This window comes from Ochlerotatus camptorhynchus, unplaced genomic scaffold, assembly GCF_037179485.1.
Source record: "Ochlerotatus camptorhynchus isolate MF236.1 unplaced genomic scaffold, CSIRO-AGI_Acam_v1.1 ptg000019l, whole genome shotgun sequence".
Lineage (NCBI taxonomy): Eukaryota > Metazoa > Arthropoda > Insecta > Diptera > Culicidae > Ochlerotatus > Ochlerotatus camptorhynchus.
Window position 1 is genome coordinate 161,534 of NW_027040511.1, and position 22,778 is coordinate 184,311.

General features: G+C 39.1%; 1 protein-coding gene across 4 annotated transcripts in view; it reads left to right on the forward strand.

Annotated features, from left to right (window-relative positions):
- The first annotated feature begins 19,460 nt into the window (after positions 1-19,460).
- Positions 19,461-22,778, forward strand: part of LOC135702970 (myb-like protein Q) — a 193,546-nt gene continuing 190,228 nt past the window's right edge. For all 4 annotated transcript variants that reach the window (XM_065224076.1, XM_065224051.1, XM_065224067.1 and 1 more), the window contains exon 1: positions 19,461-20,160. The gene's annotated coding sequence lies outside the window, so the exon portion shown is untranslated. The remainder of the gene's footprint in view (positions 20,161-22,778) is intronic.

The following is a 22,778-nucleotide window of genomic DNA, read 5'->3' on the forward strand; positions in this document are numbered from 1 at the left end:
ATGTGTGTGCTAAATTGAGATTTTTTCGGATTTTCCAGCAATGTATTCGAGCTAGTCTCTTTCTATGTGAAGGATTGAAAACAAGCAGTTTTCATGATGGATACTATCATAATTTTTGCCAATTTTGTCAGGGGTACCTCAGATTTCTGTTCTTGGCCTTATTTTGTTTTCCCTTTATATGATAGATTTACCTTCTATATTGAAGTATTAGTACATTCAATTATTGGCTGAGGATGATCAGTTATACTTTGACTGTACTGACTTTAATATTGATAACATCAATAAACTTCTGAACAAGAATTGAATAGGATTCTGGGATGGTCTCAATCAAATGCCTTGCAACTTAACGCCTCCAAAACATCAAACTTATTCATCACCCAATTAAATAACCGTGACGGTGAGCGCCCAATACATGCATTTTTAGGAACAGGTAATTTTATTTGTAGATTACACTTAGTTTGGGTATAGCCACATTAGACTGGCCCACAAAAATAAAAGTTCTAATTTTCCACGGGCCAACCCCTAAATTTGTGCCTTTATGGAGAAAAAATAATTCTCCGAAAGTTTCAGCTCATTTGGCTGTAAGATAAGCTAGCGCTTTTAGTTTGGATTTTGTATCGGGAATTTGGATATACAACATGAAAAAATAACACCCCTACACTCTTTGATCATAAAAAAAGTTTCCTTATACTTGATTTGATTCAGATTTTTAAAACTTATTGTTCAACGAATAATTAACAACTTTGCAGTTATTTTTGTTGGGATATGCGCTTTTGAATGTATATGAGCATTTTGTATATGGAAATTTCAAGCAAATCCTCTATAAAAACATTAAATCTAAAGCGCCAGCCTGAACAGCTGAAACATTCAAAATGAGGTTATCTCACCCAATGACATGAGTCTGGATGCAGGTCTGTGCAAAATATAATTTTTATTTTTTAATGTTTATCTAGTTGATACGTTACATAAGCTACCTGTATTTTGTTACAATATACGATCAATATGCACACATAAATTTAAAAATGTGTGAATCGTAATGCTGTTTTGAGCAAAGTTGATCCTTATACTCCAAGCTACATGTGCTGAAATTTTGAACTTAAACGAGTTTACTGAACCAGTTCTATGCACGGAAGAGTGAAGGAAGGAACATGTCTACTAATATCCCCATACAAACTTTAAGCCAAAAGTGCCAGCTCTTGTTACATCTGAATGAGCTGAAGATTTTAGATAGTGCTTTTCTCACATAATGGCACAAATCTGGGGGTTGACCCGGTGAAAAAATGATAAAAAATTCTCCTATATAAATGTGGACCAGTCTATTACCACATGTTCTTCGAACGGGCATTTAACGATCAATTTAAATGTTGCTGTAAAGCTACAAGAGCTAATATTACACGATTAATGATTTCCCATGCGTTTGACGTTTACACACTACCGTCATCTGTTAAGTGTACTGCCCGTCACAGTATACTCAACAGATGGCGGTAGTGATTTAGTGACGATTATAGTGAGAAATGTTCAATGTGTTTGTCTGTGACATGTCATTTCTTCTTCATGACCTTTTTTATGGCACAGACCTGTTGGTCCATATTAGACCTTGTGTATGTGCTGATTCTTCTTCTTCTTCTTTTTCTTTATTTAACGTCGGTCTCTGTTCCGCAATCTAGTGCCAATCACCGACGGACATCGATTGCCATCCATTGGGATTGCCACCTCGGCTGGGATTGAACCCAGACCCATTGGGGTGTTAGAAAGCAGTCACGCTTACCACTACACCACCGGCGCCGGCAAATATACCATTTAATATGTGTTCAATCATGTGCTGATTGTGTGTTTCTGGGTGTTTCTACGTGTCGACCTGGCTGTCAAAACGGCAAGCGAAAAATGATGCTGGCTGGCAACCATAATGTCCATGGATCGTTCAAGCTGAACATTTCATTAGGTCCTAAGTAACATGGACAGATTCTCTTCGTCGACTTTCTCTTTGCATCCCCACGAGCATGTAAAGATATTCCCAGGTATTTTAAGCACACATACCGGTAAAAGAAGCTTTTATCTAGCATCTGATACGACAAGCACAACAAAAAACGGCTATGTGCTCAAGTTATTAACGAAAGAAAAAGTCGATGAAGAGAATCTTTTAATGTAACTTAGGACCTAATGCAATGTTCTAGCTTGCGTTGTGCACAACGCTGAAAATTAAAATCTTCGCTGTTCACTGCAAGCAAACAATCAAACAAACAAACAGGAGGATTATTCGGCGCATATATTGATCAGTTCACGAAGATTTGCCGCACTCTTCTCTCACCCGTAAGTTTTGACAGTTTTGGGTGGTTTGTTTTGGCTCCCATTCGTTGCTATCTCTTTTACTCAGAAGCAAAATGATAGGGAGCAAAAAGTGAGGTTAGGGACCGTGCACTGATCTATAACCGTGGTCCGTGGCATCGGCTATCGGAGCATTTGTCACCATCCAGTCCGGGTTTAATGGTGAGTATGGTGCAGACATCGATTTTCGATACTTATTATTATTAATTTATTTGATAAGGCTCAACCGAATTAACTTTACAGAGCCGAGGATTCTTGTTCACTATACAATACATCTTAAAACTATAGTCAAAAGGTACAACACAATAAACATTTTATCTTCCGCTATCCAATAAGCCTCCTATTCCAGAACGGGAGCCGCTTCCAGTGGTTTACTTCTATGGCAGATTCGCCAACGAGGGTCAGAGCGCTTCCATTGTAGCAATGGACGCAAAACGTGGTCAGCACTCACACATTCATCACGAAACGGTTGCTTTGCAAAGTCGACGACGCATCGACCGAAAGAACTGCTGATGAAGAACAATGAGGAGGACCACACAATGGTTGCTGCCGAGTAAACAGACGATCGCGTGACACACATTGATAGTGGTCTGCTTCTGTCGACAGCCGAGTGAACACTCAATTTTCGATACTTAAAACGCATTTTATTTTTGTTTATGCTTTCAGCGTTTAGGCAGCCGCAGCAACAAAACCCTCGTCCGAGAACTAACCTGAAGGACATAGCGGTCACAAGCCTTTACGGTGTAGCACTTGAAGGACGCTACTGAACCACGAGGAGTTGTTTTCATCGTTGGCTAGTAGTAAAAATTACAAGAGAAAGGCAGGTTCTGGTAAAAGGAAGGACAAACCCGTAGGAGAACAGTTTTTATCAGGATCATCGGGTCATTGGCGGCTGCATCAGCACGAATAAATTGAATACCACCGGACGCTGTTGCTTCACATTAAAAATTAAACTTTGTTGAATCATTCAATGTAGCTTTATTAACGTATATCCCTTACAACATAGCAGCATAGCATACTGTTAGTGACACATTTATAATTTATGATATCCCCCTTTTCTTTCTCTACACGGTAACCGCAAAATACCCAATAATGACTAAAAAGTAAGCATTTTCGAGGGAGACTGGGACTACTCATTTAATGAGTAAAAATGTTACGCATTTATGAGTATTTGTTACTCAAAAATGAATACTTACTACTTGTTTTTGTAGTTGTAATTACTCATAAATGGGTTAAATTTTACTCATTTAATGGGTAGTCCCAGTTTCCCTCGAAAATGCTTACTTTGTAGTCATTATCTCGGTCATTATTGGGTATTTTGCGGTTACAGTGTATGATTTTAAATGCAGCTGCATTTTAAAACTAAGCACTGATTAACAATACTAAGCAAAGCTGGAATTTCCAAGACCGGCTTTGAAAACTTATATGTTTGTATCAACTTGGTCATGAGGAACTGCTGCCATTCCCAGGAATGGTAATTGGGTTATTTTTCTCCCAGAATTAGATTACCGGTGGGAATCTTGGAAGAAATTATGATGACGAGCACGTTTCATGATGTGCTGGATGAAATTCAACCAGTCGCGCTGTTTAATGATAGTCGGTGTTTAACTTTCCGTACAGGGCCGTCATGATGATCAAGTCTGCTCGTCGTCCCAAAAACGTTCATACAGCAATAACCTCGGCAGTAGAGGCGTCAAGGTGGCATAGAATTCTTCTAGACCATCTATCTTCTCTGTACCCAATATATATTTATGTATGTGTACTCAATATATATTTATGTATAAGTTATAAAAACCTGCAACAAATCTCGAAACTAACTTGGAACCTAGCGTGGAACACTCGCTCATATCCTGGCTCATATAAATAATCCTGGAAATAAAAAATTCGTTGAAATTTGACAGGTTGGATTGGATTGTTTACTCATTTAAGAGGTTCAGAATAACAAAAATCAAATTGATCTGTCAAAGATTAATGATAAAATCAGATCATGGATTGGTCCATTATAAACAACATAATATGATGAAAACATTATAGGAAGTGGTGCTAGAATAGAAGAAAAAATATCTTTTATGTGGTAGCAGCCTGGGTGACAAGGTGTTTGGAGTGTGTCGGAGTGTGTTTCTGTGTGTGTTAACATAAGGTGGCAAAGTGACTTACCCCCTGTCGTGACGCAAAACAAAACATCAGTGCTAACATTTGAAAACGGCGCAAAAGCCATTTGTAAACAAATGGTTTGTGGGCCCTTTACTCGCTACCCGAAGAACGCCCACGCAAACCAACAGCATCGTCAGGAAGGGGAAAATTTCCCCTACCCGATGTTGCTGTTGTGTCGCATGGGTGTACTTCAAGTAGTGAGTAAAGGGCCCACAAACCATTTGTTTACAAATGGCTTTTGTGCCGTTTTCAAATGTTAGCACTGACATATTGTTTTTGAAGTAATTTTCTCATGGCAACTTCGTTCAATTGGTGCTAAATAGAAGGCAACCCGAAAAAAAAATTACAGTGAAATTTTCAGTGGAAACAATGCTCTAACATTAATATTTATTGTCGACAATAAAAATGATTGTTATAATGTTGTACTCTTCCGAAAACGGCAAAACTGCTACCTAGCTGTACAATGAATTTACATAATAAAATGTTGTTACAATGATTTTTATCGTATTTTTCATTTATTTTATTGTTAACATGATTCGATCATGAACAATAATGAACAATTCTATTACAATAAAAATTGTTGTTACATTAAATATTGGTGTATTTTCATTGTGGGTTACTTCACGAACAATAAAAATAAATCTGATTGAAGCATGCATACTATGAGAGAGTCAGCAACACTGCCAATTTAATTAAGGTAGGCGCTGCACGTATGGCTCTGGCTTTGACAGTTCGTTTGGCTCAAAACCAGGCAGTCCGCGTCCGCTCATATCTTATCCTAGACCCTCTCTAAAGCTTAATGGAGACCTTTTCCGTGCAGTCAATAATCATACAATAATAATAAAAAATTCCACCACTTGAAGATGTCAGGAAGGAACTCTCTGGTGGAAGCATATTTCATGGGCGATTCTCTCCAGTCAACGAAGCTCAACCACCAAGGAGACGTGACCTAGAGATATCGAGCGCAGGGGAGTTGGCCTGCATTTCTCACAAGTTCCGGATCGAATCTCGATCCATAACCAGTAAAAAAAAGGACCACCCGTAACAGACATACCCCCCCTTCCCTTCCCGCGGCAATGTTTTATTTTTTCGATTTATTTTTAAAGTCGATAAAGTAGATCTGTCAAGCCAACACATACACTCCAAAGTACACTGTTAACACTGGTGACAAGGTGTTTGGAGTGTGTTAACATAAGGTGGCAAAGTGACTTACCCCCTGTCGTGACGCAAAACAAAACATATTGTTTTTGAAGTAATTTTCTCATGGCAACTTCGTTCAATTTGTCTTAAATAGAAGGCAATATATCCAGAAGGGATCAATACAATGGTGCAGAACTTTAGCAAAGGTACCGGGTAGAAACATGATCAAATACCGGGGAACGGCCCCGGCGTTGTGATTAGAACTTTCTCGTCAGAGGCACGTGTTCAAATCTCATCCCCGGATTTGATTACCATTGCATTTATTTTTTGAACTCGTTTGAATATTACTAATTATTACTTGTTTCTATTTATTCTTGATATTAAATATTAATTAGTCAATAGTAAAATTAAAAAAAAAAACATTCAACGCAATCAATCAAGTGTCCAATTGACCCCTGGTTCTCTCACAGTCTATTTGAGAAAATCTTTCGTATTACATGCATTTTATCTGATTCCATTGGCATGAAGGCAAATCTCGTTGGTCGTATATGTCGAAATAATCCGCTCATTACGCATTGTGTTATCTTTTGCCTTCGAGTTCATTATTTGATATTTTCTGCTTTACCTTTATGCTTTCGTTGTACACTGTAGTATGTATGACTCCTGTTATGTGCACATATATGTATTACGTTTCAAATTAGATACACCGAGACGAAACACACTTGAACGATTTTCCTCCTCGCAGGCTGTTTTAATGATGTACTAAACTACTTTCTAAAATTATATGTAAAATAAATGTATATTCAGGATGAAGCTCTATGGAAGGAGGTCAATAGATTGTTTCTCTTTGTAAAAAGGGCTCAAGGGAAGCATCAAACAAAAGAGAAAATGTTTTATGTAAGGGATAATCTCTTTCTTAGCAATAAATTACTTAATCAACTATTCCGAACTATAATGCAGCGTTGTTCCATAAAAAGGTCATCCTGGAATAACGAATTTCAAATTTATTCTGAATTTATTTTTCAGCAACCTAATAAAATTTAACAACCACATTAAAATTGAACGCTCCTTTTAATGGTTATAGTCCAGTTTCCGGGAATGCTTCAGCGATAGAGCGTGCATTCCTTCCAGAACCTAGAAGTCGTTATCTCCTAGCCATGCGCGGGACAGTTCAAAATCTCACTTGAATTCGATTTGCTTTCAAACATGGCTGCGAATTTTCAATACCTTCCAATTTGGTAGGTCTCGTTTCATGTCTGAGGCTAGGAGATTCCACAATTCTCTCCGTTGCAAGCAATACATCAAACTGTGAACGAGCCAACTTCCTTCTGGTTCCAGTTTTGGAGCCATACAAGTCCATTTGACAGGGACAGTGTGTTTCGAATGCTTTTGTATGTGGATACTCGAAAGCGTAATAACGAAAACTTGCTAGAAAGCAGATAGAGACGATTCAACAAACAGAACGAGTGATGTTTATTCATCTGTTCCCATTTATCCTATCGCTGTGGATAGAGCTCGGAACCGCTGTGTTCAGTTGAATGAAAGTTGTAATGGTAATAATAATAATGTTATGGATTATTAACATAGACTTTTTCCAATTGATAAATCTAAAATCGATATTCAAACTATCTGTCAATTGAAGAACGTTGCCAATGTGAATCATCTATCGGCTGGCTTGTCTGATGCAATTTAACTAAAGCCAATCCTGCTTCTCCTTTCCTGCTCACACTCTCGCTCTTCACATCAATCTGGAGAGCATTATGCTACAATCGTTGGGCTGTTTTCTAGGTTAGGTTATGTTTCGATTTGTTTTCTTGTACACCACTTCGGTCGTGAGCTGTGCAGTGGTTGGGAGTTATTCAATAATTACGCAATAACTTAGGGGGGAGGGGTGTATGCAATTTTCTTACATGGGAGGAAAGAGGTCTCAGAAATATTTTACGTACCTACCCGCATAAACGCGAACCATCACTTGACTTGATTATCGGTCAACTTTACGTGGAATATATCGTGAATTGGTAATCAGTCATTTACAGGCAACCAATTCGTGGACCTTACTGACTACCATAACCATTATCATTTAAGTTCTCAAACCATAAGTAAAAACGTTCTAATATAGTTCTCTTTCCGAAAATGTATGGAGAAAACAAGAATTTGAAATGGTAATGGTTCTTAACAATCCATTATTTGTAAGGTCCACTTCCAAAAAACCATAATACATAACGTTAAAACTTTAGCATTAAACGTTCATGTAAAGTTCCATAACCATTTCAGTTAAAGTTTAGCAGGGATTATAAACAATTTTAATTATTTACGGTAAGGTCAATTTATGGTTCGCGTTTATGCGGGTAGACATGAACAATTTATATACAGATCCTTCAAATATTAGAAGTAACATCTAACAAAGGGGGAAGTAAAATATTACTAAGCCTTACAATTGGGGAGGAGAGGTTATAAAAACCCTCAAAATTGTTTACGTAGTTATTGTATGCCCCTTGAGTGGATGGAAGTGTAGCGAGCGGGCGTATGCGGCTATGTTGACGGTGCTGACTACTACACTAATGGTGGCTGCACTGGTAGTAGTACATGGTCGCGGCTCACGGCGGTTCACGTGGTTGTGTGGGTCACTGTTTGCATAATCACGAGTAGGTATATGTTGCCTTGGGTTCGCTTCTCCGTATGCATGTTTCCGTGGAGCGCGCGAACGTAAACACGTTTCTTTTTTCGATTATTCACTCACCGAAATCGACGTCGAATGGAAGATATTTCGTTTTGAAGAATACGATCGCGCGCGTTGAGGTTCAACTATTTCTGTTGGTAGTGATGCAGACGGCTGGAAGTATGAGTATCATGTTTCACACTGGGAAAAATGGCTGTAATTTGACCAAATTGCTTATTTTATATATCAACCCATTTAGTAGCATAAGGAAACTCTTTCGATATAAGATTAATGCTCAGATCAGTCAGAAACATATATGGAACACTGCCATTACGTGGCACTAGCATCCCCTGATTTTCTCTATAAAGTTTTCTCTTTAGACCATATAAACCGATAAATTTGATTAGAGTGAAGTGTAAGTTGTGCAACGCCAGTATTTTTAAGGGGAGTAGTTGGAATACCAGCATGGTTGATTTCTGCAACAGATTTCGCTTGCATGCAGAAACAAATAGAAAAAATGTACATATGGTAGCTCTTACTATTACAGAACTTGTCAACCTAAATATTTTTTTCCTATTTTTGCTAAAATCGATATTTTTGCTGAAAAGTTTGCTCTTTTGCTCATTAGAACGTGGCAGCATGCTGTCAGTAGTTATGAGATCAAAACTGGCAGCTTCTGGTAATCCATTCAAAAGATGAGGGTATCAAAAATCATACATCCACAATATAGTAAAAATTATTAAGGTGATACGGCACGTCATGCAACAATTGCTGTCGTCACTATTAACAAAAAAACTTGTTTTGGTATGCGTACGAAAGACAACTTCCTTCAAAATAGTAAATTACTAATTAAATACCTTAAAAAATGGCGGCAAAAGGATCATACAATTACAAAACCCTACACGATAAGAAAAAAAAAGTATCCGCTCACATTTACCTACTGGCCGTTCACATTTACCTACTTTTGACTTAACTTTTTTTGACTTTTGACGTGACTATACTACGTTGAGCTTAATCATATTCACCTACTTTTGGGTATAACTTATTGGGCTGAGCTAGCAGGTTAAATAATAACACCGGAATTAATTGGTTTGATAATAAAAGTTACTGATTTATTAAACACATGTGTACAGTTCGAGAGAAGAAACGATAAACAGCAAAATGGGCGATCGCAGTAGACGGTGCGATCGCATAGAAAAGCGTCTCTCATTTTAAGTTGTGCTTTCGCTATGACAGCACGCAAACAAGCTTTGCGCTGTTGTGTTCGGCCGTTTGGGGGTTCGGCAATTGTTGCCTCCCATCCAATACTCCTCCTCAACGATTGCCAGCATCAAAACCAAGCATCGAAGAAAATTTCAATAACTTGATCCTGCCCAGCGGTTTGGTAAGTACGTCCGCTAGCATTTCTTCGGTCGGACAGTAGACGAATCTTTCCACCACAAAGTTCTTTGACGTAGCATTCTCTAGTCTCGATGTGCTAGGTCGACGACTGCTTCTTTCCGATCGGACAAACTTAATGCAACTCTGGTGGTCTTCCATTATTTTCACCGGTTCCATCACAGGTTCGCCGAATTCCTCCATCAGTTTTCGAAGCCATACTGCCTCCTGACTTCCTTCACTTAGAGAAACGTACTCGGACTCCATCGATGACAAAGTCACGCAGCCCTGCAAATGACTTGCCCAAGACACTGCTGCACCAGCATACAGAAAAACGATGCCTGTCGTTGACTTCTGAGTCTTGAAATCACCAGCCCAGTCTGCGTCGGAATACCCCATCAATTTTCCTTCTGGATCTCCGTACAGCAGACGCCAATGTTTCGTCGCCTTCAAGTATCGGACCACACGCTTGGCTGCTACCCAATCCTCTTCCCGCGGTGCACTAACACTTCTTCCTAATACTGAAGCACTTACTGCAATGTCCGGCCTTACACAGACTGCAATATACAGTAGAGCTCCAACTAGGCTTCTGTATTTCGTAACATCCTCCAGAAGCGAACTCTTGTTGTCAGCCTTCGTGAATCCTTCTTCCATTGGAGTCTTCGCAACCTTTGCGTCACGAAGTCCAAATCGCTCAGCCACACGGTTGATGTAGCCTTCAAGAGGGATGCTGTACTTCCCTTCCGATCTGGTAACCTCCAGACCCAGAAAGTAGTTCAAATCACCGAGATCAGTCATCTCAAATTCCTGTCTCAGTGCATTGTAGATTTTCTCTATTTCAGCATCGCTTTCACTGCCAACCAGAATATCGTCCACATAAACCAGCAAGCAGACGCGCTTTCTGTTGACGATCTTCGTGTAGAAGCATGGATCAGCCGTACCTTGCTCGAAGTCTAGCCCTAGGAGAACGGAATGTAGCCGGTGGTTCCAACAGCGGGCCGACTGCTTCAACTCGTATATGCTCCTCCTCAAGCGACAGACCAACGTCTCCTTGCCTTGGACTTCGAACCCAGTTGGCTGTTTCATGTACAGCTCCTCTTCAAGTTCTCCGTACAGATAGGTCGTCTTTACGTCGAAATGCTTCAGGGTCAGGTTTCGCTTACTCGCAACGGCCAGCAAAGTCCTTGTACTTCATCACCTCGCCAGTTGCATTCCGCTTTAGCTTAAACACCCATCGGCATCCGACAGGTTTACGACCTTCAGGTAACTTCACAAGATCCCACGTTCTATTAACAGCATGTGATTCGATTTCAGCTTCCATAGCACTTTTCCACTCGGTCCGTTGCTTGCAGCTGACCGCTTCCTGAAAAGTGCTTGGTTCCTTCAGCTCCTTGGACGTAAGATCACCGACTGCAAAGATCTCTTCGATCAATCTTTTCGGTGCAACTCCTTTGCTCGACCTCATTGAACGCTTAGCAATCTCGTCCAAGGGAAAACCTCTAAATGACAATTCCCCTTCAGATGCATTCTCGTACAACGTGGTATCCAAGTTCGTATCCAAGTTCGCATACGCTACTTCATCATCGTCATGAGCTGATACTGAATCCGTTTCGGTGTGTGTATCCACTAGTGGATTCTGATCGCCACTCGATCCCAGTGATACTAACACCATTCGATCGTCCGTACCTTCTGCAGACAATTTCTTCTTGAGCGACTGCGATTTCTTTCCTGACGGCTGCAGGATCACTGGTTGTTCACCTGTACATTCTTCGACCCGCGTTGAATCGCTCAAGCTACCAAACTCCAAAAATTTGGCATCCCTGCTGATAGCGATCCAGTCATTTTCCGTATCCAGGAAACGGTATGCTTTTCGCCCTTCCGCGTATCCAACGAATACCATCTTCGTTGCCTTCTTGTCCAGCTTCCGCCGCTTCTCCTTGGGTACATGAACGTAGGCTTCCGATCCGAATGTTCTCAAATGTGCGTAAGATGGCTTCTTTCCATGCCACAGTTCGTACGGCGTCGTCTCAACAGTTGACGTTGGCAAACGATTCTGCAGATAGTTTGCAGTACAAATCGCTTCGCCCCAGTATTTCTTGTCGAGACCCGACTCTGCCAACAAATACCTCACCACCTCTACTTCATACCGGTTCTTACGTTCCGCCTTCCCATTCTGCTGCGATGAATAGGGTGCAGTTTGCTGCAGAATAATACCAACAATCAATACGAAACTAACGATTTTAAATTGGCTCACCACTTTAGTAGCCTATTGGTCCCAAGCAAACGATTAACGTACCCTATTCTAGTTGAAATTCTATTACTACACTATGTTTGTTTTGATTCGCTATGAAAGTTTGACAGATAACATCAGGGGTGTGTGGATTCATGCAGAACATGCAGGGGTGAGTGAAATAGCTTGGGACTGCTTGGGACCGTTGTTCTGGTACTGAGTGAGCCAAAAATAATAATGATTTTCTTCGGGACCTACTAGTCTTAGAGTTACCTCTATGATAATACCGTTCTCAGCCAGGTAGCTCCTTAAAGATGCACTAGAATACTCCCCGCCTCCGTATGTTCGAATAACTTTCGGAGCACGCCCAAACTGGTTCTTCATCAACGCACAGTATTCCCTGACCTTCTGTTCAGTGTCCGACTTTGCTTTCAACAAATAAACTACCGTGTAGCAACTATAGTCGTCCACCATCGTCATGTAGTACCTGTACCCACTGGGTGTTGCCTTCTCCATTGAACCTCCAAGGTCTGAATGCACTAAATCGCCAACAGCTTCAGACTTGCTACTGGATTCTTTTGGAAATGGTATACGGCTCATCTTTCAGCCATCAGACACATCTCCATCCCGCCCGGAACTTCAGCAGCCACATTCGCCTTTCCATCTTCCGACTTCTTCTTCTCATGCCTACCTTTGGTCAACTTCGGACACTCCCGTCGAAAATGACCTTCTTCTTGGCAGTAATGGCACACACCTTTCTTCTTATTGCCCGTCGTTTTAGACTTCACACTTTTCATCACCTTCTCGCTGCTCTGCACACTTCCACCGTTGCACTCGAAGCGACGACGCCATTCGTCGCGCAGCTTGTTCTTCACGAAATCCATCGTAATTTCACTCTCCGGCTTGTTTTCGATCACGTTAATCAAGCTGCCGTACGATGGCGGAAGGCTCGACAAAATTAGCGCCATGAAAACACGATCTTTCAGACCTTCTCCAATCACCTCCAAACGATTCTTCAAATCCGTCATCTCGTTCAGGTGCTCGGGAAGGTCACCCTCTTCCGATAGCCGCAGCGAACACAGCTTTCGCAAGATGTGAAGTGTCGAAGATAGGGACGTCGCCTCGTGAATCTGCTTCAATGAGTCCCACATCTCCTTCGCCGTCTGCTTCCGAATGATGTGAACCAGCTGACCATCGTCCACCGCCAAGCCGATCATAGCGCGAGCCTTCCCGTCTTTCGCGAGCCACTCCGCACTGACCGCTTCAGGCTTTGGAGCCATCACCAGCTTTGACAGTTCCTCCTTCACCAGCAGAAGCTCTATCTTGAACTTCCAGATCGAAGAGTTCTGGTCGTTCAGTTTCTCCAACGAAACCTTTGCATCAGCCATTTTGTTTTCACTCGCGATCGCAGTAGACGGTGCGATCACATAGAAAAGCGTCTCTCATTTTAAGTTGTGCTTTCGATATGACAGCACGTAAACAAGCTTTGCGCTGCTGGGTTCGGCCGTATGGGGGTTCGGCAATTGTTGCCTTCCATCCAATATAACTAACTTACTTTTGGGTAGAAAGCGAATTGTGAATTCCATACGAATTGAACTTAAGTGAATGAAAACTAATTTGACCCACATTACCTACTTTAGGCTTCCTGCACTATAGTACCATAGAGGTAACTCTAAGACTAGAAGGTCCCGAAGAAAGGGGCTCAACTTTTTGGCTCAGCTCTGGTACTATCTTCGGTCCCAAGCTAATCGATGCACCCCTCGAAACAAAGGAAAATCCATGAACCCCTCATTTTATCTGTCAAACTTTCACAGCGAATCAAAACAAACATAGTGTAGTACTAGAATTTTGACTAGAATGGGGTACGTTAATCGTTTTGCTAGGGACCAATAGGCTAGTCAAGCAGTGAGCCAATTTAAAATCGCTAGTTTCCACGGGTTGATAGTACCGAGATGAGTGATACGAACTTACTTTTCGAAAGTTTTTTCTTACCGTGTGCCTGAAGGTTTGAATTTTGGAATTATTTTTGGATAGGTCGTATGTAACCAAAGTGTACACTCAAAAAATATTGAAATCTAAATAGTATAAAAGTTACGCTAAATAGCAACTCTCCGTAACGACACAAAGGGAGAGAATGCAAACTTAGTATAAAAATGGTTTATGCGTGCCATAGTATAAAATCGAGATATACTCACAATGCATAGATACGGTTTATTCAAGAGAATGTATTTTTCGCTTCTTTATTTTATTTATGGTAAATATTATAGTTTTCAAATGAAAATAAAAATTGTCTCAGGAAGCTTTTTTCATTAGTTTATTTTTTATTAATAATATTTAAAAAAATACTTACAATTTCGATGCTGCCCAGCAGATTACAGGCGCAGTAGAAATCCGCTGGGACAAAGCCCTTCACCAGCACGAAGCTCCGAAGGGAATCCTGATGTTCTTATTCCTGTCAATTTAGTAAACACTGATCGAATTCCACTCCGTTATTCGGACTTAGTATAATTTTGACGAAAATTTTAATCGAACCAATGTATAAATTTTGGAAAACCATAAAATGCATAAAATTTAATCTATATTCGTTTTGTATTATTTTTGAGTGTACAAAGTATGATGTTGAATCAATCAACTACTATGATTACCTACTTGACTTGGTTCGACTTTGTGGCTAGGCGCATTGTTATTTTATGTATAGGAAGGGGTGCCCTAGGAGGTGCCCAACAAACAATTTTAGCTGCAGACTAGCTTATGCAGGCAAAAATTAGCTGTATAAGCCAATTTTTAGCTGTGTAAGCTAATCTGCAGCTAAAATTGTTAGTTGGGTGGTGGGTCGATGATATTGGCAAATTGAATAGAAATGTAGTGATAGTTTCAATATTGGATGATAATCTTTAAAAAATGACGAAGGTTGAAATTTACAGGAAGTTAGACATAACTTTTTCTTTACCGTTCTATTTTTTTTTTATTATCTGTTACACATTCGACCTAATAATAACGAACTCTAGCAGCTATGTTTACGGTAGTTAAGGTAGTGCATTATGTACACTCACACTACTACAGCATCAATGATAATCAATTCACTGACACATAGAAAGAAGAGAGAGAAAAATGCAAAAACTACAAGGGACAGCCCTATGGGCAACCCTTGGAAACTAACGATTTTAAATTGGCCACTACTTGACTAGCCTATTGGTCTAAAAAACATATATATGCGTACTCCATTGTAGTCGAAATTCTAGTACAATACTATGTTTGTTTTGATTCGCTATGAAAGTTTGACAGATAATATGAAGGGTACGTAGATTTTCCCATGTTTCAAGAGGTGCATCGATTAGCTTGGGACCGAAGAGAGTACCAGAGCTGAGCCAAAAAGTTGAATCGTTTCTTCGGGACCTTCTGATCTTAGTGTTACCAACAATCAATACGAAACTAACGATTTTAAATTGGCTCACCACTTTAGTAGCCTATTGGTCCCAAGCAAACGATTAACGTACCCTATTCTAGTTGAAATTCTATTACTACACTATGTTTGTTTTGATTCGCTATGAAAGTTTGACAGATAACATCAGGGGTGTGTGGATTCATGCAGAACATGCAGGGGTGAGTGAAATAGCTTGGGACTGCTTGGGACCGTTGTTCTGGTACTGAGTGAGCCAAAAATAATAATTATTTTCTTCGGGACCCAGTGGTCTTAGAGTTACCTCTATGGTGTTACCTCTATGCTATAACGGTTGTCAAATAATTGCAGCACAGATAGATATAACCTGAGTACTGCGAACTCAACCGATGTATTTTTCAAGTGAGCTATAAAACATCTTGAAAATCTTGCGAAGTTTCAATTTGTTTTGCTGAAACAGCTCACGAAATTGTATATACATGCTGTCAAATGAACTCTTGGCTCCTCCTCCTCTGCTCCAGAAATAACGCATACATGGTGATGGGAGTGCACCTGCCCACAAAGCTCATATGACTCTTATAAAGTTTGATTACATTTTTGTTTCAGCAACCCAGTTTTGGCATTATTAATATCAAATAAAAACACTTTTTCGAGCATCACGCTCGATGATTTACATTATCCGCCTACTAAGGTTGATGTTTCGACAGTTTCATAATTATAATCCTTAATTTGTTTTCAGTAGGTGGCAACTTTTACATGTGGTTCAAACAGTAACTACCTACGTGACTTCTGAGCTCTTTTGAATGTTTGGCTCTCGTTTGACAGTTTGACTCGGCTCACAGATGACAAGCATTTTGAGTTAGTTCGCAGTACTCAGGATATAACCACCATCAAGATAGTGCCATAACATGTTATAACCATAGATGTAACTCTAAGACTAGAAGGTCCCGAAATAACGTGCTCAACTTTTTGGCTCAGCTCATTTTATCTGTCAAACTTTCATAGCGAATCAAAACAAACATTGCATAGTACTAGAATTTCGACTAGAATGGGGTACGTTAATCGTTTGCTTGGGACCAATAGGCTAGTCAAGTAGTGAGCCAATTTAAAATCGTTAGTTTCGTATTGATTGTTGTTATAACTCTGTAGTCTGAACGTACTATATGACAGTCTGAACATTGGAATGCTAGTTTAAACATGGTATAAGCATAGAGGTAACTTTAAGACCAGAAGGTCTTGTAAAAACGTGTTCAACTTTTTTACTCAGCTCTAGTACTATCTTCGGTCCCAAGTTGATCGATGCACCCCTCGAAACATAGGAAAATCCACGAACCCCTCATTTTATCTGTCAAACTTTCATAGCGAAACAAAACAAGCATAGTATAGTACTAGAATTTCGACTAGAATGGGGTACGTTAATCGATTTGCTTGGGACCAATGGGCTAGTCGAGCAGTGAGCCAATTTAAAATCATTAGTTTCCACCGATTGGTATAAGGGAGTTTAATTTATATTCTGTCAAGCCAAAAACTGAACCTGATATTTGCCCATGAAAGGCTCGTCAGACAAGGGTCATATCTAAACGGTTGATTTTAATGTATTTTTCAGACTACAGAGTAATAATACACTCATAAAATAACTCACATAACCAGTGGAAAATATCCATGTGAATTTCACATAACTTTCATGTGATCCCATAATTGGAAATTGCATTATTAAATCACATGAACGTTATGTGTCCAATGAAATCTATGTGATTTCTCATATAGAATTTCAAATGCTATGTGATATTCAGGTAAAAATCATTGTTTTTGTTTTTGGAAAAATACCTCGAAAAATACTATGTGCGTTCCTAATAAAAACTAAATGAAAACTTTTTTCAGTGTAATTATCGACATGAAAAATGTCATCAAAATCCCCTTCTAACTACTCAATCTGAACAAAGTACACAGAAAAAAAAGTTGTTGAATATTACATCCAAACTGCTGCAACCAGGTCAATCCATCGGTTGTGTAATATAACGTTGTACGATGTACATCGATTTTGCGAACAAAATTACATCCATTGATGTAATATTGTATCTGCTTTTTGATATCACATCATTATTTCATACATCAGCTTGAATTACATTGATCGATATTCCTTTTTTTTGCTGTGTACAGCTGAAAATATGTTATTTTAATCCGACAAAGGACTCCATCCAGGAAATTTTATACAAGTCCCACCACAGTTGATATGTTGATCCATTGAGTGCACCGACTACGAATCTGGCTACTACGCCAATACATGATGATAAGCATGAATAGTTATATTCCATTTTCATTAGTATTGTGGATCTTAGTCCGTTTAATCTAACCTAGTGACTGAGTTACATTGAATGGTAAAGTGAGGAGAGCCGTTCAACCAAAAAAATTAAATATGTCAAAACTCCAAGCATTTGCTAAATTTATACACAGGATCTTTAGTTCAAGATTTCCAACTTTTCTCTTAGCGACTTTATGAATTTACAGGGGGTTATTCCGAGAGTCGAAGTGACTTTTGTCACTAGTGAAGTGAGAAAAGTCACGTCGTGGTGACGTGACTCTTCATTTGATTTGCACAGAGAGTCACGTCACCACGACGTGACTTTTCTCACTTCACTAGTGACAAAAGTCACTTCGACTTTCGGAATAACCCCCACAGTTCAATCGTATCTGGAACGAATTTTCTGAGGAGTGCCCACAACGAATTGTTGAGTACAACCGTAGGGAACGAGTTTAATTCACCAATGCGGCAAATGCATACAAACTCAATGGCAGTTTTCGAGAAGTAGTTTTACCACAGAAAATCTTTGAATGCTCACCTGTTGAAATATTAAGTTTTATTTTTCGAAATTTTTGAAAATGTCGAACATTTGCTCTACCTATAGCCACATTCAGAGCAACAAATTATCAGTGGCTAAATTTGAGATGAAAATGGACAATACATACTATACGACCATCACAAGTAAATTTCCAGTTTTATTGAAGATTTAAAATATAGTTCAAGTTCAAATCATGGTTTACAGGAGTATGATAAAACAAAAAAAAAATACTTGGGATCAAACCCTCAGACTTTAATAATTTACTTTGAAAAGTGTCTGAATTGTATTGGTTTACTCTAATTTTTAAATATTCTTGAACAAATTGGGAAAAAGAGCAAAAACAATATGATACAAACATATTTTAAAGCCCACAGACGCAGTTTCCGAGCAAATATAATTTAAAAAACCAAGTTAACATTCAAAGTTTATTGAATACAGTCAACTCTCCACAACTCGATGTCCACTAACACGATATCGAGTAATAGAACCTTAGTTAAAATTTAGTTCATGGCTGCTGTGATGGTGATTTCTTTTGGTGTTTTTTTTTATAATTTGATAATTCTATAACTCGATGGTCCCTTTGATATCGGCTTGCAGGGTTCACGTTATACTTAATATAAAATTAATATAATTTTATAGAAATAATGAACAAATATTTGAGAGAAACTCTCCACAACTCGATATCCAATAACTCAATATCGAGTTTTAGAACCATAGTTTAAATTAATTTCAAGGCTTCTAAATCTGTCAAACGTAGACGGACCCGGTGTAGTGGTTAGAATCCATGCCGCTCACGCTTAAGGTCACGAGTTAAAATCTCGTTCCCGGGACAATTCACGAATGACGTAAAATGAGTTATAGCACTTATGCTACTAAAAACTCTGGCACTCAATAAAATTTAATTTAATATTTAATATAATATATTAAATCATCATTCTATCCAACTGTGCACGGTATTGAGAAACAAATATATTCGATTCGAAACGGTTTGCCTTCGTCGAAACGACGACGTCGATCTCAAAGCTGGCCAAATGGCTCTCAAATTTCAGTATGCAACAAACTCGCCTCTCGCTGATACAGCACAGGAGGTAACATAGCCATATATCTTCATAGGTTTCGTTCCTTGCTCTGCACAAGTGTGTATATTTTCTCAGAGAGCACGAATCTTTCTTGCGACTATCAGATTATCTGTCTGTATTTATGCCCAGTACTCGGTGTGGACCGACTGTGGCTGTTCTTGAGGCATTTTACGTGTTTCTCTGTGTGCGAGCACAGCCATGGCAGTCTTTTTAACGGTGTGTACGTTTTATTTTGTTTAATATTTGTACAGATATATTTTTTCTTCATTCGGTCAGCGACCGTTCGTGTAGTAACATAGTAAGTCGTGTGTCCGTACGCGTTTGAGATTTCCTTCCCTTTTGGAGGGCAGTAAAAAACGTACGAAAACGTCCGTCGTGTGTATTCCACGAGAGCGCAGTGTTTTTCCTCTCACGCGACCGTTCGGTGCATACAGAATTGCATACCTAGCAATATCCGTACGGTTTCTTCCGCTTTTCCGCGTGTCCTCGCGCAAGTTGAGTGATTACTTCGAGGATCCGGAACTACCGGAAAGTGAGTGCAACACGTTGAGCAAGTGCCAAGGCAAATGATGCAGCGTGCAGATCAATCAAATTTCATGACATACTTGGATTTCATCACGATCTTGTGTACAGTGCCAGTTTGAGAAAGTGACATAACTCAAATAAAAAGAAGTGTGGATCATCAACGGTTTTAACCAAGTGGTGCTAGAAAATTTCACATCAGCTGCAGCTATTGATGGGCATTTACTGTTGATCAAACACAATACATCGTCCTGGATTAAAAATATACACCGATACTTCGAACGAGCTATATATACGCACATGTATTGTATAGTAAACAGTGGTGTAATCAAAGATAGATCGTTGAATAACAAATGAGGAAGAAATACATATAATGATTGATGGAATGAGATTTAAGTGAATCATTTGTGTAACAGTGCATTGCAGACGTGAAGGTGATTATCTATGATGAAGAAATACACAGTTATTATTTGATTCTTGAGAAGGTTTGATTAAGGATGACTGCTTGATGTGGATTTAAATCAGAACGTAGTGGTTTTTCGCGGAATCAATGTTCTCATGCTTGGCTGCATTGTTTCAATAGGTTTGATCGTTGGCGTAACCTGCTTTTGAAATACACCTAACCTAATTAAAGTGATGCTGGTTCTGACAGCCATTTCATGTTGTGCGTCCTATTTACGCGATATGACAGATAACACCAATAACACAGCGGTGAATCTAGTGGAGTGGAAAGGGAGATCGGACCATACGTCTCTTTTATAAAAATCTCTTATTGATTCCAGTTCAGCATAATAAAATACAGTCAATTCTCCCTAACTCGATGAAAATTCACACTGCTTCAACCAATTATCCTATACTAATTTCCTAAATTTACCTCCGTAGCTCGATATCCTTCTTAACTCGATTAACTTTTCACTATCAAGTTAGGAAGAGTTGACTGTTGTTCTGGTATTAGGACATATGTCAAATAATATCGGCCCCCTTCGTAGATTTGTAAGTACGGATCTCAATGTTCATGAGCTATAGACAGCTAAACTTAACATCAGATTTTGTTTGTATATCATTAGCAAACAATCGGGCACACAGCTTACGATCTGCTAAACTTTTGATCCGGATCTCGCTGCAATCGAATAAATTGATCATGCGACACATCAAAACACATCCATTTGATGCTCATAGATCGATCCTGTGTATATCTGCTGATTATTTGTGTCTAATGACCGAACCCGGATTCGAATACCGGTTCCCCATAAAAATGATCATGCGACATCGACAAAGATCCATTGAGTGAATATAATGCCATTTTACTAATTTTTCATGGCAAGTGACGTATCCGAATGTTCCAAATAATTAGGTGACTAGTCACGAAAAATTAAGAATATGGCATTATATTCACCGAATAGATTTATATTTACGCATCAGCTGGACGCGTTTTGATGTGTTGCATGATCATTTTTCATGAGAAAGTAAATCGTGGCCTTCGGAACCATTATCCGGAGTACTAGATTTGGTCAATGCCCACTAGAAATTTGCAATACGGCATAATTTTCATAGAATCGATCATTATTCATCGGTTTGATGGGATTGATGTGATTCATGATAATATTTATGTGAAAGTCAATTGTGGCCTCCGCAACCGATATCCGTAACATCCGGATGCCCATAAGGAATTAACAAAATGACATTATATTCATAGCGTCAATCAATATGCATGTGTTTTGATGGGCCTCATGATAATGTCGATTGTGCTCTCCGCAACTTGTATCCGAAAATATCCGGGATATGTCACTGGCCACGAGTAAACAGAATGTCGACCAAATATTCGAAGATTCGTTTCATACGCATCAATTTGATGTATTTTACTGTGTCGCACGGCCACATTACGAAGATAAATTATTTTAGTGAGCGGAACCGGTATCCGCAACATCCGGGTTAGCTAACATGAAGCAAGAAACCATCAATTGTCCACAGTAATGTATTGGTTTCATTATGTTGATGCACCTAGGCTCCTTGTGACCAATCGTATCAAAATCGATTCTATTTTAGACTCATTAAATGACATTTGATTTTCTTTGAATATGATGTTACATTTGTTAATACATTTTAAGTGATTTTGCCTACACTCAAGAAAGTCCCCACGTTTGATCGAAGTGTTTAAAAACAATGTGTTTTACACGTTGATGTCGTTGATGTGTTTTGCATTTCAATGCGATGTGAATTGCCTGTTCTGCGAAAACTAGAGTTGTGACTTCATCCTTATATCAACTAGTCTCATATAGGGCCTGGTGGGGCAAGAGTGGCTACTCCTATGGGGCATAAGGGACGTGCGTCTGTGAAATTGAATAATTATTGTATATAAACGAAGGTTCTTGATTATTAATCAATCAATCAATCAACGGCAGTTATTGTTTACTTTATTTAACTATTGAATTTTACAATATTATTCAATACATAACAAATATACCATGTTTATCAATGAACTAAAATGAAAACTATTGTTGATGATATTTTATGTAGCAGGTTGTGCCAAATTTGGTGAAAACAAGCTTACCAAAGACTTAAATGTTGAACGAAGCAATATCTTTGAAATTTTTGTATTGTTTTATTCATAAATGTAGAGGTGGCCCTCTTGTCCCGTGTGAGGTTAATTTTTAAGAAGTTTTTTTTTTTGTCCAATTAAATTGGGGGTGGCAGTCCCCTCCTGACCCTATGAGAACAATCGTGGTCCATTGAGCTAGAACGAAGACAATGGCAGTAGCACACCATAACAGTTAAGGATCGAATCCCAAACCAGACCCATTAAAAAAGGCATGTGAAAGTTCTGCCCCCTGGTAGCTTTGTTTATATATTTATTGATTCATTTTTGAAATCCGTAAAGCAGAAGTCGATAAAGTAGAATATTGTAAACATTGAACTATTATGTGCAAAGCTATTGATATTACCATGTGAAGCGCATCCAAATGTGTTACAATGTTAATGTTGAGGCAATAATGATTCGCACATGAAATGGATGTGTTTCGCAATAAGTGCAAAATTAAGTGTGATGACGTTT